The 17,614-nt window shown below is 34.9% G+C and overlaps 1 protein-coding gene across 4 annotated transcripts in view; it reads left to right on the forward strand.

The window, feature by feature from the left end:
* The window catches only part of RASGEF1B (RasGEF domain family, member 1B), a 507,272-nt gene that overhangs the window by 339,016 nt on the left and 150,642 nt on the right, over positions 1 to 17,614 (forward strand). For 2 of the 4 annotated variants that reach the window (XM_012724272.1, XM_012724274.1), the window contains one exon: positions 13,886 to 13,951. The exons of the other annotated variants lie outside the window; for them this stretch is intronic. The gene's annotated coding sequence lies outside the window, so the exon portion shown is untranslated. The remainder of the gene's footprint in view (positions 1 to 13,885; positions 13,952 to 17,614) is intronic. 4 annotated transcript variants of the gene reach the window in all.

A 17,614-nucleotide genomic window follows, 5' to 3' on the forward strand; every position in this document is an offset into this window, starting at 1 on the left:
GACTTACAGCTTTCTGTGATGCTACATATTTCATTTACTTCATGTTTTATTTCACCCCTAACATCTAAGCTCCTTGGAATTTAAGCTTTGTGAGAACAAGGATAGTCTCTGTTTTGTTTGGTAATATACTTGCAATATCTAGAAAGTGTCTTCTATCATAACATGCTGAATAAATTAATGAATTCCATTATTTATCTGCATTACTTACACAAGAAAGAAGAGAGGTCATTTTCATAAATCGGACACTGTCTAATAGTTCACTGTACATACTGATGAATCATGGGTACATTTCTTTGAAAATCTTTCTCTGGGAGCGTACGTATACCTTCAGCATGTTTATTAGCGTATTAGTCAGAATAGGCTATAGTTATGCTATAGTAACAAATAAGCCCCTTAAATCTCAATGACTTCACCCAATATAACATATGCAATGCTGAGTTACAGGAGGATCTGTTCCCTATTATCACTCAGGAGCCCAGGCTGTCAAAGTTTCCACCATTCACTGAGACCATCACTTAACACTTGAGAGTTTGCTGCTGTAAGAACAAGGCTAATTCATAGCTTTGTTTGCTCAGAGCTCATGTCTCAGAACACATCTTTCTTGAATATGATCTCAAGGAGGCTGGGAAGCCTTCCTCCGTACCAGGAAGGAGAGGAATACTAATCTTATGACTGTTACTGTGAAACTGTCACTAATATTACATATAAAAAGTCCTTTGAAAATAGAGAGTTGACATATTAGTTAAGTTTTTTGATTTGACAAGGTTTGACATATAGGATTAGATCTAAATGATAAGTACAAGTGTTATTGCGCAAGTATGAGCAATGAAGCAAATTTTTAAAAATTATTTTTGGTTTTACATCACTCTTCATTTTGTGTATTTTTCATCTCAATTGTAATCTACGTGGAATTCCCACCACCAGTTCACCCATATGTAAACACAGCAGTTCTGTGTACTCTTCCCACCCCACCCCAGTTTTGCTCCTATTCCCCTCTCCAAACTTGTAAAATCTCTGCTTCGTAGTTGTTCATTGTTTTTCATTTTTACTTTATTTCAATTGCTTTTTTTTCCCTCCTGTTCCCTTATGCTCCTGCTATGAGTGAAACCATCCTGTGTTTCTCTTTTTCTTTCTGGCTTATTTCACTAAGCTTGATCCCTTCCAGCTCCATCCATGTTGCTGCAAAAGATATGAGTTTATCTTTTTGATTGCTGAGTAATATTCCATTGTGTATATGTACCACATCTTCTTGATCCAGTCATCTATTTTTGGACATTTGGATTGATTGCACATCTTCCCTATTATAAATAGAGCAGTAATAAACATGGGGGTTCATGTCCTTCTGTGTCAGTGTTTTGTGTTTTTTGGGTAGATACCTAGGAGTGGGATTGCTGGGGCATTATGGGATTGCTGGATCAAATAGAAGCTCGATTTTTAGCAGTTTGAGAAACCTCCATACAGCTTTCCATAGTGGTTGTACCAGTTTGCATTCCCATCAGCAGTGTCGGAGAGTTTCTTTTTAATCTATATACTCGTCAACATTTGTTGTTGCTATTTGTTTCAATATGTGCCATTCTCACTGGTGTGAAATGCTATCTCATTGTGGTTTTAATTTGCATTTCTTGTATTACAAGTGATGCTGAATATTTTTTCATGTACTTGTTGGCCATCTGCATTTCTTCTATGGAGAAGTGTCTCTTTAAGTTTAACTCTTCTGCCCATTTTTTGATGGGGTGTTCACTTTTGTTGAATTTCATCAGGTCTTTGTATATCTTTGTGATCAGTCCTTTGTCGTTAGGACTGTGTGTAAAAATTTTTCACAGTCAGTGGGGTGTCTGTTTTGTGTAGTATCTTTATTGCTGTACAGAATCTTTAACATGATGTCCCATCTGTTTATCCTTTCCTTTGCTATCTTTGCTTTGGGTGATTTCTCTTTAAAGATGTTATTGAGTTGTATGTCGTATAGTATTTTGCCCACTTTTCTTTGAGATATTTTACAGTTTCAGGTCCTATGTCTAGCTCTTTAATCCATTTCAAGTTTGTCTAGCTCTTTAATCCATTTCAAGTTTGTTTTTGTACATAGTGCTAGCTTCATTTTTTTTTTTTTTTGCATGTAGCAGCCCAGTTTTCCCAGCACCATTTGTTGAACAAACTTTCTTTGTTCAAGTGCATATTCTTTGCTCCTTTGTCAAAAATTAGCTGTCTATTTCTGAGTTTTCTATTTGAATTCACTGGTCTTTATGTCTATTATCGTTTCAGTACCGTTCAGTTTTGATTATTATGACTTTGTAGTATAGCTTGAAGTCTGGGAGTGAGGTACCTGTGGTCTCTTTCATTTTAGCCAGGACAGTGTTGGCTATTTGAGGTTTTTTGTGGTTCCATAAAAATCTCATTGATATTTGTTCTATTTCTTTGAAGTATGTCATTGGGATTTTTATTGGGATAGTGTTAAATCTGTATATCGCTTTTGGTAGAATGGTCATTTTTTAAAAGATTTATTCATTTATGCATACAGAACTGGGGTATAGGCCAGAGATGCGGTGGGTGAGAGGATTCACCAGAGACATAGCAGGGAGCAGAACAGGCAGATAGACGAAGTACACTGCTGAGGGGAGCAGTGGGCGTGTCAGGAGAGGTCTGCCTCGCCATGTGGATCTCCCCTGGGGCAGGCAGGGATCGAACTCATGCAGAAGTGGCTTAAACTTCTCAGTGCTGTGCTTTAACCCACTGCGCCACCCTCCCTGGGCCTAGAATGGTCATTTTAATGATGTTAATTCTTCTAACTCATGAAAAGTTGATGTTTGTCTATTTCTTTGTGTCTTCTTGTATTTCTTTTAACAGTGTTTTATAATTTTCTTTATATAGGTCTTTTACCTCTTTCATTAGGTTTCGTTATTCCCAAGTACTTGAATTTTTTTGTTTCCATTATAAAGGGGGTGGGGTTTTTTGATTTCCACTTCTTCTGATTGGTTGTTTGTGTATAGGAAGGTTATTGACTTTTGTGTGTTGATTTTATATCCTGCTACCTTACTAAACTGGTTAATTGTTTTGATTACTTTTTCTATGGAGTTTTTAGGGTTTTCCCTGTAAATTATTGTATCATCTGCGAATAAAGATAGTTTCACTTCTTCTTTCCCTATTTGGATTCCTTGTATATCTTTTTCCTGTCTTATTGCTCTGGCTAAGACTTCCAGTATTATGTTGAAGAGCAGTGATGATAGTGGACACCTTTGTCTTGTTCCTAAACTTAAAGGAATGGCTTTCATGTTTTCTTCATTAAGGATAATATTGGCTATGGGTTCATCATATATGGCTTATATCATATTGAGGTAGCTTCCTTCTATTCCGAGGATTTCAGGGTCCTTAAACAAAAATGTTGTTGAACTTTGTCAAATGCCTTCTCTGCATCTATTGATATGATTATATTGTTTTTATTTTTCTGTTGGTTGATGTGATGGATTACATTAATTGATTTTCAGATGTTGAACCATTCTTGTACCCCTGGAATAAAACCCACACGGTCATGGTGTGATATTCTTTTAATGAATTGTTGGATTTGTTTGCTAAGATTTTATTGAGGATTTTTGCATCAGTGTTGATTAGGGAGATTGGTCTGAAGTTTTCTTTGTTAGGTTTTGGTATTAGTGTGATGTTGACCTCATAGAAACTATTTGGTAGTTTTCTTTCTTTCTCCATGTTTTGAATCAGTTTGTGCATAATAAGCACTAAATTCATTTCTGAACATTTGGTAAAATTCATTTGTAATCTATTTGGCCCTGGGCTTTTATTCTTGGGGAGGGTTTTAATTACTGCTTCAATTTCACTGTAATTGGCCTGTTTAGTTGTTCTATTTCTTCTTTATCTAGCTTTGGATGATTGTAGAATGTAGGAATTTGTCCATCCCATCTAGATTGTTGAACTTGTTTGCATATAGCTGTTCATAGTATTCTCTGATTATTATTTTGATTTCTGCTGTATCTGTTGTGATTTCTCCTCATTCATTTATGATCCTGTTTATTTGTGCTTTCTCCTGTTTTTTTCTTTGCGAGTCTGGCTAGGAGTCTGTCTATCTTGTTTACTTCTTCAAAGAATCAACTTTCATTTTATTCATTTTATTCATTTTTTGGGTTATTTTCCCAACTTCTGTTTCATTTATTTCTGCTTAGACTTTTATTATTTCCTGACTTTTACTGCTTTTGGGTTATTTTGCTGTTCTTTGTCAAGTTCTTTAAGTGGAGTGAAGCAATTTTTTTTTTTTTTAGTAAATGAAAAAATAGCACTAGAATGTCAAAAAATGGTCATTCACTCATTTCAAATGACTCAGTCATGACTCTGGTGTATCTTGAAAATGCATATCTGAACTAGCACCCTCCACTCTCATTGTGTTTACCTTCATTGAGAAGAAATTTGTGTCTGCCCTGTTTTGGTATAAAGTTGCTCCAGCAGAATCCATCTCTTTGGATAGAAATATCTATTTGGACCTGAATCCACAGTCCCATTTTTTCAGGAAAAACAAGTGCTTACTATCTTCTAAGGATAACAGGTTCTGATTTTTTATCTTATTATAAAGGAAATTCATCCTACCAGCTCGGTCCATGACCTCAAGCACTGGGGTATGGCTGGAGCACTTGAATATAGTCTTAATAAGCCCAGTTTTCATAACTTCACCCTCTTCTTGTGGGCAATGTTTGTAGAAATAGTTGTATGGAAAATGTCCTGTTTCTCCCTTCAACTCTTTGAATTGTCTAGCCAGCTCTTTTTGGATAGACTATTTGACATACTGGCTCAAGTGAGTAAAAGAAATAGAATAGTAAATATTACAAAATAGCATTATTTTTATTATTATAAATGTATGTTCATTATAAAAATATTTTAGGAAATACAGGAATACAAACAGAATGCAACTTAGCTACGAAGGCAAAAATATATATTCATTGTTGTCTGTCTTTTGTCAACCAGGATGGTAAATGCTGGAATGTTCCTCTGTCATATTTTTATGACTCTATAGCTCACTTATGTTTAGTGCTGAATATTGTCTGAATTGATAAAAAAGTTTATTACTTACTTCCAAGTTTTTGCAATTATAAAGAAAACTGCTATATACATGCAGGTTTTGTGTGGATGAAAATTATAGTCCTTTGGATAAATACTAGTGAGCATGATTGCTGGATTATATGATACAGTCTATGTTTAATTTTGTAAGACTGCCAAACTTTTTTCAAGTGACATTTTAGCATCTCCCCAGAAATGAATGAGTATTTTCATTCTTCTGCGTCACTTCAGCCTTTATCAGCACTCCAGATTTTCACTACCTTAATGTGGTGGTATCCCTTTATCATGTCAGTTTGCATTTCCCTGAAAGCCATCTTTGGTCAGGTGTTTAAGATATTTGGCCCATTTTTTAAAATGATTTTTTAATTATTGTTGAAGATTAAGAGCTCTTTTATATTTTAAATAACAATCCTTTTTGAGATGTGTGTTTTGAAAATATTTTCTCCCTGTCTTTGCCTGTTGTCTTATTTTTACCCTTACAGGTCTTTGACAGAACAGAAGCTTTTAACTTTAATGAAGTCCAGTTTACAGTAATTTTCTTTTATGCATTGTGCCTTTGCTATTACAGCTAAAAAGGCATCTTCATATCCCCTATCATCTACATTTTTCTCTAGAAGTTTTGTATTATACACTTAGCTGTATAGTCTATTTTGAGTTGATTTTTTTGATTTTTAAAAAGTGTAAGGTCTGTGATTAAATTTGTTTTTTTGTTTTTTTGTTTTTAAATCTGGCTGTCCATGTTTTGGAACATTTGCTGTAATGTGTATATTTTCTCCACTGTGTTGCTTTAGCTCCTTTGTCAAATATTAGTTGAATATATGTCTGTAGATCTGTGTCTGGGCTCTCTTTTCCATTTCCATTGATCTATTTCTCTGTTCTCCTTGATTTACTATAGTTTTTATCCAGTCATTTGTGTGTGTATGTGCCTGTTACAAACCAGTGCTTTTCCTTTTTTTATTTTTTTCTTTACTTCAAGTAATTTTCTCTTTCATCATCATTGTTAATTTTTTAGGCAGCATTTGGCTTCTCTCCCCAGGCGTAGTCCCCATAGTTCTCGCCCCACCTTAAGAAGCTGTGAGTTAGCGCCAGCGTCTTCTGTGATCTTCCCTCCCCTGTTTTATCTCTTCCTTGCTCCTTTTCCTGTCCTAAATGCTTCAGAACTATAGTCATTTTCATTTTTGTTTGTACACACGCACATATTTCAGAAGACAGAAACAAATGGAATGGTTGCAGTTTAAAGCTGTTTTGGGTGTAACTTACTCTCAAATCAAAGTTACTCTCCCAGTGTACCAGACTCACCCATTCAGGACCCATGTGTTAGACCAACATTATACGTAACAAAGAGCAAGTGAATATCTGTACCTGTCACATGATTTTCACTAAAAATAATTCAGAGCTACGTTTCAAATGTGTAGATAGCATTAAAAAAAAAATGAAGCAAGTTATATCCTGTTAGTCCACTACAAAGTCTAATATTAAGCTGAATTCTTACTTACTGCTAAAATGAATATTGAACTTTGTTAGATTTCAGATTCAGCCAAAATCAATAGCTTTCATAGGTCAGTGTTCAAATTCAGCCAAAAAGCAAGAGCTTGTTTCCTGGATAAAAATATTTGAAAAAGTCTTTCTCACACTCTGAATTCTAATATAATGCTTTCTGCTAAACTCTAATCTCTAATTTGTTTGATGATCAACTACTTAAAGTTCTTAATTCTTGTCATGTAGGGTCCAGATATAAACCAAATGTGATAATAAAGTCAGGCAATTCAATTTTGTTTTTCAGTGGATACATAAGTTCATTTTATAGGGCAAATCCTAGCATTAGAAAAAGAATGTTAAAAAGAATATAGTAGCTTTGTTTCTCTGCCTTATCACATTTTTAACTTTCCCTAAAAGTTTAAGTAAAGAAAGCCCACCCAGAGCATACATGGAGGAATAAGGAACTATAAGGAAGGTGACTGAAAGGATATGAACACTACTTTCGTAGGTGAAGCCTCTAAGTACAAGTCAAACTAATGATAATGGCTCATCCTCTGAGCTTCTTAGATGGAAGTACATTTTTTAAATTCAGAGACTAAATGGATTGTTTTCAATCAAGAGCTTAATTCAACCATATTCTAGCTCTAGCTATCAATTATTTTCATGGCACTGTAGTTACCTGTCTTTGTGATTATAAATTAAATACTGGGACACTCAGAAAGATCACATGTCCATACAGAGTATTGCCGATTGGAGTGTACTTGGATACTGACACTTGGCTTCCCATTTTCTAGTATTATATAGGGAGGCTTTGCATCTTCTGGATGTATATCCTCTTCAGGCGTGTGGGAAGTCATTCTGACAGTCTTTCCCTCCCTATAAGTATGCCTTAGGATGAGATAGATGAAGCGTTCAGGCTCACCTGATATAATGTATAAAGGAGGTGCCTATATTCTAAAGTGGAAGTAGCAGTTGGTACCAGCCCAGGTTGCAAAAATGCAAAGCACCAACTCCAAAAACTAGCTTTGCATTTGGATAGAGAGCATTGTTACTACTTCTCTCAAATTTGATCTATGACACAATTTGTACTGAACTGTCACTTGCCAATTATAAACAGCATGTAGCAGATGATACTATATCTGTCTGCAAAATAGTACTTTTTAGAAGGGAGTGCTCAAAATAAAATTGGTTTTGGAAACAGTGTAATGAAATGAACAACTAAGAGAAAATATTTCAAGACTTCTTATTGTCCTTCTCTACCCTACTCTGTTTGACTAAGGGAAGTCTTTTCTTAAGGAAAGAGGATTCCAATATTCCCTTTTGATGTGACATGATTTTATAACTTACATTAATTATATGCAACAATTATTTCAGTATGTGCCAAATCTATACAGTTTAAATTTTTTGTTTTTGATATTATTTGTTTTAAAATCATCAAATCTTGAAAAGAGAATTGAGGGAACATTTTACCCAAGAAAGAAATCCTGTTTATTTGAATAAAGTATCCCAGAAGCATTTACCAGGGGCCATGAATCAGTAACACTTTATGTCCATCAAACATCAAAAACCCACTACCAACATAACAACAGCAACAAGGTCAACTAATCAACCAACCAAAACATGTCAATCTTACAAACTTCAAAATTCTTACAAGTTAAATCACTTCAGTATTTTGATATGCTTGTTAAATTTTGCTATTTATCTGTAAGAATAAAATAAAATGTAACAAGATCATATTTTTTTTATTTTTAACTCACATGAAAATATGCTCTTAAAAAGAAAGTCTTGAGTGAAGAAACACATAGCTCTTATGACCTAATTAGAATTCTGTCCTATAATGTTTTAGGAATATAAAATATAATATGACTGTGAGTTACCATTATGACCCAAGACACTCTTTTTAGTGCCAGTCACTGAAATATACTGGTAAACATTATGTCATGCTTTCTACTACATAGAGTGTTTCACCTTTTCTATGATATATCCACCATTTTCCCTAGAATATTCTATAAGACCCTGGGAAAAAATAAAGAAACTTGGAAGGTCGTTGATGCTATTTGATGCCACTTAGAGTTAACAGAATCTAAGTACCCTGCATAAATTAATCAACTCTTTTTTGGGCTTTCAAGAGGTAATATTTTGGAGTCAGAAAACTTTGGATTCAAATCCTTGCCTTTTCATTATATGTTATTTTAATTTATAAAATGTCAGTTACTGAATACAGATGACTGTTAATCATACTAATAACTTCATAGTGTTTTGCCTAATACAGCAGCTAGTATACCACTTTGAATTAAGAATGATTAATTTACCTTATTTCTGGTTATTTTACCTATCTGCTATCTATATATCTGTCTGTCTATCTGCTATCTATCTGTGTGGGTACATATGTGTAAACATTAGACATAGTACTTGCCAAGTAATAATCAATACATAGTAATGAAGTAATGGCCTCAAGACCTTTCTCCTTGCTATTTCAACCCGCAATACTCCTTTCCAGACTTTTTCTTTTACATATCTTATAAAGTTCTTATTTGCAAACAGAAACCACCTCTTGCTAATATAAGGAGAAAGTAAATGTATTACAAGATACTGCTGGAATTATAAGCATTATAAGCTTTTTGGAGTGAATGTTGATACAGCTACTTTGTCTTTGTCTGCTAAAGTTAATATATACAGGATATATGATTTAACATTTCCACTCCTACCTATAGACCACACAGAGAAAAGTATACATATATGCACCACAAAGCATGGATTAGGGTGTCCATAGACATAAAGTAGCCCCAAAATGGAAATAATACAAATGTCCATTAGCAGTGAAATAGATAAACTGTGATACATTCACAGAATACAATACTACACAGCAATGAAAGTGAATGAACTATAGCCATACACAATAGTATGATTAATCTCATAAATATACTGTTAAGAGAAAAAATGGAGGTCCAAAATAATACACTTTGTGTAATTGCATTCATATTAAGTTAAAGAATAGTGAGAGTAGAACCTATCCTATTAGAAATCACAATAGTAGCTTTATTTAGAACAATGACTAAGAGGAGTTTCCACCTGGATAGTCTTTAACTGGTCTCCAGGTTGCTGAGTAGAGAGTGTCTGTACCAAAAGAGCTAGAAATATTTATCCTACTTGGAGGTCTGGGAAACCCTAGGCTGCCTTGATTTTAAAAATGTGAGAGGAAAGTCAGACCCACTAAGGTACTTGGGGTACCTTAAACATGACCTAAAAACATCTGCTTTTTTATTTGTACCATAAATTTTCAAATTAAAAGGTCATTGGCTTACATCTCTCTACTGAAATAAAATTACTGTAAATTCTGGGTTTTTTTGCTAGTAACATTTATATAAACTTTTGAACCAAATTGTAACAATTGGTACAAATTCTTCTGTAACACTTTTGTGTAATACAATATAATCTAGTTTGTAAGTCATATCTATTGGGGTGTTGTTTTGAGGGAAAAAAAAAAACATGTAAAAATGCCTGAGACACTGTGTCAGATTTGAGTGGGCATGTAACAAAGCTATAAGGTAGTTCGAGCAGATAAGATGAACCATAACAATGGTTTTTGTCAAATCCAGATCTTCTGACACTAAATTATGTGCTGTTCAATCTGTTCAGTTTGAATAATAGAGCACATCTTGTAATAAAGAAAGTCAAATGGTTGACTTAACCATTGAAAAGCAAGATAAGGACAGAACCCTGTGCTTTGATTCCCATGCTAGAAACTAATCTGGACACGATCAGTTCAGTCACCTCAGCTTTCTTCTAAAGTCCAGCTGGGGGAGGACTCTCTCTCACCAGGAGGTGCTCATGTAGTGATGGGTCAGTACAGCTTTTATAAAACATCTCTCCCGTTCCTGAGAATTATAATCATAATCACACATATATAGATAAAACTTTACAGATTACATGATGTAGATTCTACAATGTGGACAATATTTTTAGGAATGTTTTGCTTTTTCCTTATTAAACTAGTAGTTAAAGTAGGAGGGACTGATTTTAGCTCATAAAACATGTAACACCAAGATCCAGTAAAGGGGAAGTAGTAGTAACGGGGACCCCACTGCACACATCCCGTATTGGAGGTCATTGGTTACTTCTATCTGCTCTATTTCCTGTCAAAGCCAGGTCATAGACTATTCGTCCTCAGTCATTTCCCTCTTACTGTGAATTAATACTAACATGCCATCTTTCCCAGGAAATTTTATACTTTAAGTCTTTTGCTAATTATTAATTACAAAATGAATGTATTTTCCCTTCAATGAGCAGGGTGTTCTTAGCCTTTGCATTTCATATTGCACCACTTAATCTGCTCTCTAGGAGAATTATGCCAACTGATCCCATTTAATTTCTAGTAATTCAAGACATTTTTATGATTAGTTAAGGGCTATATTGTTTTGAAATGGTATCATTTTATATGCTTAGAGATATCAGAGCAACTCTCAGCAACTTTTTAGCTTCAGGGAGAAAAGATTAAGTTATAATCTCTGTGTTATGCTTACACTTGAAAAATGAATCCAAGAATCATGAAAAATAAGTTGCAAGAGTAACAGCCAAGATGCATCTGCTTGGGGAACACACATACATGCACACACAACATCCTGAAAATTGGGGAGTAATGACTTTATTCTTTCTTCCTTAAAAATTATAGTTAGGGCTCTTCCTGGTGGCAGAGCAGGTTGGAGAACTGGACTGCAAAGCTAAGCCAAGCCATGGCTGCTTCAATGCAAGTTCAATACCCAGCCCTGGAGGTGACCCACATGGCGCAGCAGACCTCTCCTGTCTCGCCCCCTGCTCCCTCAGCAGTGTCCTTAGTCAGTTTGCCTGTTCTGCTCCCCACTCTATCTGGTGAATCCTCACACTGCCCCCGTACCTCTGGCCTGTACCCCTATTCTGTATGCATAAAAAATTTAAAAATCTTAAAACATTAGAAGAAAAAAAGTTATAGTTAGTATAAAGCATACATGATTATTTCATTTTATATTATTTTACCATTATGTAAAAGTTGTATGAATTGATTTCACCTTTGAGAACAGAAATTTTGTTCACCTAGTCTCAGAGTCCAAAGCTTGGCTTAACCTCTAGTGCACATTATTCACAGGTGCTTTTGTCTTCAAAATGAAACTTGTACTTTTTCAGACAGATCATTTTAGGTGATTTTGGAATCCAGTTAAATTTACTTTGTCACTTGTATTTTACATGAGCTGATTTGGAAAACTGCTGCAATATATCAGCTTATTTTTGTCCTCCAGTATTATATCAAGATAAAAATATAAGTTTCATCTGTTATGTTATGATACACACTGGTTTACATAGATAAACAGTTTATAAAATATAATTGAATTTTATCAATTGTTTTTTTAACTGTTTGCCAACAGAATTGGTGATTGTTTTGATATGTGATAATGTTTTAGTACCTGACAATTCTTGATCTTTCAGCAGTGCTATCTTCATTCATTTAGAGCCCTTTACAAAATAAATACAGGATTCTGGGTTCACAAAGCAGGAAGAATGTAGAAGGTTCTCCTTCCTTTTGCAGTCTTTCTGTTGTCATGGCATTTTTCGCTTTCTATTGATTGTCATTCTAAGTTAAGAAATAATAAGCTTAAATTATTGGTATGAGTTTTATTATTTCTGTCTGTGTTGTACATTGTTAGTGCTTTACGTGTAAAAGAATGTAACTTGGCATGTAGTCTCTGAAATTAACAATCAATATTTAGTGGCTTTGCATGCACATGTATCTCATTCTTAGCAGAACAGTGAACATACTGCACAGCTAGCTCAAATGTTTTTACTTGGTTTCTTGATACAATATATTCTACCAACACTTTATACTTTCAGTTTATTTTGAGTAAGGAAGGACTTAAAGGAAAAGGAACTATAAATTATAATGTTTATGTTTCATAAAACACTTACTGCCTTCATATTGTGTGCAAGTTCATGTTGAAATGGGAAGCATGATCTCTTGAGGCTGTCTGTCCTTTACTCAATATAGCTGTAACACACTTACCTGGTACTTGGTTGAGTCTCCAAGTGCACAGGCATGTGGGATTGTATTCCCATGAGACACTGCAAACACTCAAAGCAATTGGGGTGTGTTGTGTTTGTCTCCTCTGTGCATCTTCCATTGTTCTCATTGGACTTCCTTTACAAAACAAAGTTTAAACATAAGATTATTAAGGATTTTTAAATCACAACAGCAGAACTTAGCAAGCATAGAACTTATACCAAGCATGGGGCTCTTCTTAGCTGTGCATGCATGGAGCTGGCCCAGAATGTCAGAGTGGAACTATAGCAAAGGTAATTTGTTGCCAGTATGTCATCCAGAAGATAGTTGCTGTAATTTATTGATACTTTGATTATTCACATGATCTGTGCATATTTTTTTTTTCCTTTACATAAACAAAAACACAATCTAATAGTTAAGACTCAGGCTCTCCCTGGTGGTACAAGGGGTTAAAGCGCAGTACTATGAAACTGTCCGTAACACTGCAGCATGAGTCCAATCCCTGGCCAGCGTGATGACCCACATGATGTGGCAGACCTCTCCTGTCCTGCCTGCTGCTCCCCTCAGCAGTGTACTTCGTCGATCTGCCTGTTCTGCTCCCCACTCTGTCTCTGGTGGATCCTCTCATCCAACCCCCCATATCACTGGCCTATACCTCTTGTATGCATAAACCAATAAATATTTTTAAAGGTTTATTTATTTATGCATACAAAATTGGAGTACAGGCCAGAGGTGCAGGGGCGGTGAGAAGATTCACCACAGACAGAGTGGGGAGCAGAACAGGCCGACTGAAAAAGTACAGTACTGAGGGGAGCAGTGGGTGGTCAGGAGAGGTCTGCCATGCCTTGGGGGTCTTCTCTGGGGCTAGGGATCGAACTTATGCTGAAGTGGCTTTATCTTCTTAGTGTTGTGCTTTAACCTGCTGCACCACCAGGGAGGACCCACAAATATATTTTTTAAGTAAAAGTAAAAGTTAAGACTCAACAACCCCAATCCATGTACAGGTTTTTATGCCTTTGATAGGCATTCTTTCTCATTTTCTACTGTAACTCAGGAGGTACTGTGACTCTCTACTTTTATTGAGGAAACAAAGACTCAGTGTCCTCATCAGTGTATATAAATAAATATATATACACACACAAACACACAAGATGACGTGAGGGCTTTTCCCTAAGCACAGGCAGAGAACCAAATCATTAAAATAACAGCAACAGCAGAAGCCTTAGTTATTGCTCAATAATTAACTATGATACAGATAGACTGATTGTCCTGAATCCAATCTCTTCTCTATCTCCCTAAATGTTCTCATCTTACTTCGCTCCCCAGGATCCTGCCTGATCTCTGAGTCTCCACCTCACACTCTTCTAATACTGTCTTCAACAAGACATCAAGGTAATTCTCATAAAGCATATATCTGACTCAGGCAATACTTGTCTACAGTATTTTGCAGGTGCTTTCATTTTTACATGATAAATCACAATCCTTCATGGTTTGGCCTCTTCACCTCTTTAATCTCTTAGGCATCCTCAGACCTTTTCTACAGTTTTCAATTATTCAAATTTATTTATCTCTCTATATGCATATTTACCTATAGCCTGGAAAATTGTACCATATTTTCCATGCCTTTCCCACTCTTTCCTCTAAGAATTATCTTGGGAATTTATCCTTTGTTATTTATCCATTGTCATTTATTTACTAAGTAAGTATTTTTGTTATTGCTGTTACAGTGTGCCAAGTGCTATGTTAGAATTTAGAAACACAGCAGTGGATCAAAATATAGATATCCCTGATGCTGGAGAGCTCAGTCTAGGGAAAGGATGATAAATAATATATGCTTTTGTATTAAAAGCACACAAACACACACACAAAGAAATTCTCAAATCAATGACAACTTGGACAAGTGCTACAAAGGAGAAATGCTTTGTAAGATGAAAACATAGAAGGTGATCAGACCCAGTGGAAATTGCAGTCAAGCTGCATATTGACGGGGAAATTGGAGTAGCTTGGAAAGGAAAATGCAGAAGTTGAGAGGGGTACTGGGAGCTGAGAGAGGTTTTTGGAGGAGAGAAGAGCACAAAGAAAGATTCTGTGACAAAAGGGAATCAAAATTCCAAGCAATAAAAAGAGGAAGTGATAGTCAGGAGAGGTAGGAAGAGACCTAACTATGAAGTGTCATGTAGGCAAGACAGAAGTTTTGCATTGAAGGCAGTAGGAAACCTCTGCAGTGTTTGGTTTAAGAAAAAAGGGTGTAGAGCAAGAGAATCTCAATTTAATGTCTTTTAAAAAAAATATCTCAATCTCTTTGTGGTAGTGTGGGGAGCAGATTTTAGGGGAACAAGAATGGAGTGTCTTCTAAAAGACCAAGGAAGAGATTTTTATGAGTGAAATGTAATAGAATTTTGATTAATATGGCTTTGCATTGTAATGTGAAGTTTGTACTTTCTGTTCTTTGTTGTCAGAATTGGCTTTAGTTATTAGAGTTTTCTGTAGTTCCATGTAAATTTGGGAAATATTTGCACTATATCTTTGAAGAATGTGTGTTTTGCTTCGGGTATGATGACTATTTTAATAATGTTTATTTTCTCAATCCATGACCAAGGAATATTTTCCCATTGCTTTGTGTCTTTTCTTTCTTTTAATAATGCCTTATAGTTTTTACTGTATTTAGGTCTTTTACCTCTTTTATTAGGTTTATTCCTAGATACTTGTTTTTATCATGAATGGATGCCTAAACTGGTAAAATATACTTTCTGCATCTATTGATTTGATCATATCATTTTTATCTTTCCTTTTGTAATTATGATAGATATTATTGATTGATTTGTGGATGTCAAACCATCCTTGTAAATTTGAAGTAAGTACCATTTGGTCATGATAGATAGTCCCTATAAGGTTTTGTTGAATATGATTTGCTAAGATAGCAACTTTTGTGTCTTTGTTTATCAGGGATATAGGTCTGTAGTTTTCTTTGTGATGTTTTTGGTATCTGCTTTTAGTGTCGGCTTTTGATATCAGAATTATGTTGTTCTTCATGAAAAGTGTTGAAAGCATTCCCTCTTCTTCAGGTTTTTTTTGAAAGAGTTTGACAAGGATAGGTACTCACTTGACTTTGAAGGTCTGGCAGAACTCAATAGTGAAACCATCTGGTCCTGGAGTTTTGTTTATTTGGGAGGCTGGAATGTTTTTTCAATTTTCTTGCTTGTAATTTGTTTAGGTTTTTTTTTCTTCCTGATTCATTCTCAGAAGGCTTTATGCTTCTAAGAATTGGCTCATTTCTTTGAAGTTGCCTAATCATTGGTATATAAAGATGTTCACATTAGTTTCTCATGGCTCTGTATTTTGAGAAGTCTAGTATAACTTCAGTTTTGTTTCTGATTCTATTCACATTTTCACCTTTTACTTAATAAATATAGCCAGAGGATTAAGTCTTATTTTACTTTTTTTCAGAGCCATTTTTGTTTGTTTGTTTCACTGATATTTTGTACTCTTTTCAATTTTCTATTTATTTCTGCCCTGGTTGTCATTATTTCATGCCTTCTATTGTTTCTGGCTTGTTTAGTCTTTTTCTAGTTTCTATGGTGTAAGATAAGATTGTTTATTTGCAATGATTCTTGTGTGCTTGTATTGCTGTTTACTTCCCTCTTAGCACTGTTTTTTCTGTGTCCCATAGTTTCATCTAGCTCTCTTTTCATTTTCATTTGTGTTCAGTTGTTTTTTATTTTCTCCTCTGATTCCTCATTAACCCAATAGTTATTTACTAGTATGGTGTTTAGTCTTCACATGCTTAGCTTTTATTTCACTTAGTTTTTACAGTTGACTTCTAGCTTGATACTATTTTGATCAGACAATTTCAGTCTAATTGAATTTATTAACATTCGTTTTGTGACCCAAGATTTGGTCACTCCTCAAAAATGTTTCATTTGCACTTGAGAAGAATGTGCATTCATCAGTGCCCTATAAATGTCTATGAAAGTTATCTGGTCTAGTTTGCCCTTGAAGACTTTTTCTGTTGATTTTCTGTCTGGTCTATCGTTCAGTTACTATTATGTTGCTGTCAGTGTCTTTTTAAGTTCGTTAATGATTGTTTGCATATTTTGATGCTTCTGTATTGATGCATATCGATGAGTTTTGTATCTTCCTGATATATTGATACCTTAATCATGATCATCCCTTTCTTTTTTCTTATTGTAATATCACTCTCCCTGTCTATTTTAGTGTTTCATTTGCTTGTAGGAATGTTTTATAACCTTTTACTTTGGACCTATGGGCTTTGAGCTTAGATGGGTTATGTGGAGATATCAGTAAGTTGGTTTTTTGATCCAAGCAGCCAATGTGTTCTTTGATTGGTGAGTCTAATTCATTTATATTTAAGATGATCATGGATAAATTAGTCTTGCTACTCTACCAATTTGTCTTTAATTTTCTGGCTCTATTTATTTTTTGAATTTTTTTGTGGACTTTATTGTCTTTGATTGAAGTAAGAGAGCTCCTTTTCACATTTACTTGAAGGGGGGGGCGTCAGCTTTTATTTGACTGGGAAGACCTTCATTCTCCCTCATTTCTGAAACAGTCTTGGAGGATATACTACTCTTTGTTGGCATTTTTTATCTTGCAGAGTATCAGCTTAGACCATTGACAAAAGCTTGATTGGAATACCTTTGAAAATTTCCTGTTATACAGCCACCTTCAATAATCTTTCTCTGTGTTAAACTTTTAGTAGTTTCACTACTATATAGTATTGTAAAGTTCTCATTACATTTAGAAAACCAAATGTTCATTTAGATTCATGGATGTATGTATTTAAATTCTTCCCCAGATCTGAGAAATTTTCCTCTATTAATGAGAGGAAAGACCTCTTTGAATAAACTCTCTGTTCCTTCTCCCACCCCCTTTGACTTTTGGAATATACATTATCCGTATGTTGCCTTTCTTAATGAAACTAGATAGTTTCCTTGAAGTGTTCCTTCACTTTTATTTACATCTTCTATCTCTCTCTTTTTCCACCAAGAGTCCTTTGTGCATTACTATCTTCAAGTGACAGATTCAGTGCTCCAT

Source organism: Condylura cristata, unplaced genomic scaffold (assembly GCF_000260355.1).
Source record: "Condylura cristata isolate star-nosed mole 26May11 unplaced genomic scaffold, ConCri1.0 scaffold00012, whole genome shotgun sequence".
NCBI lineage: Eukaryota > Metazoa > Chordata > Mammalia > Eulipotyphla > Talpidae > Condylura > Condylura cristata.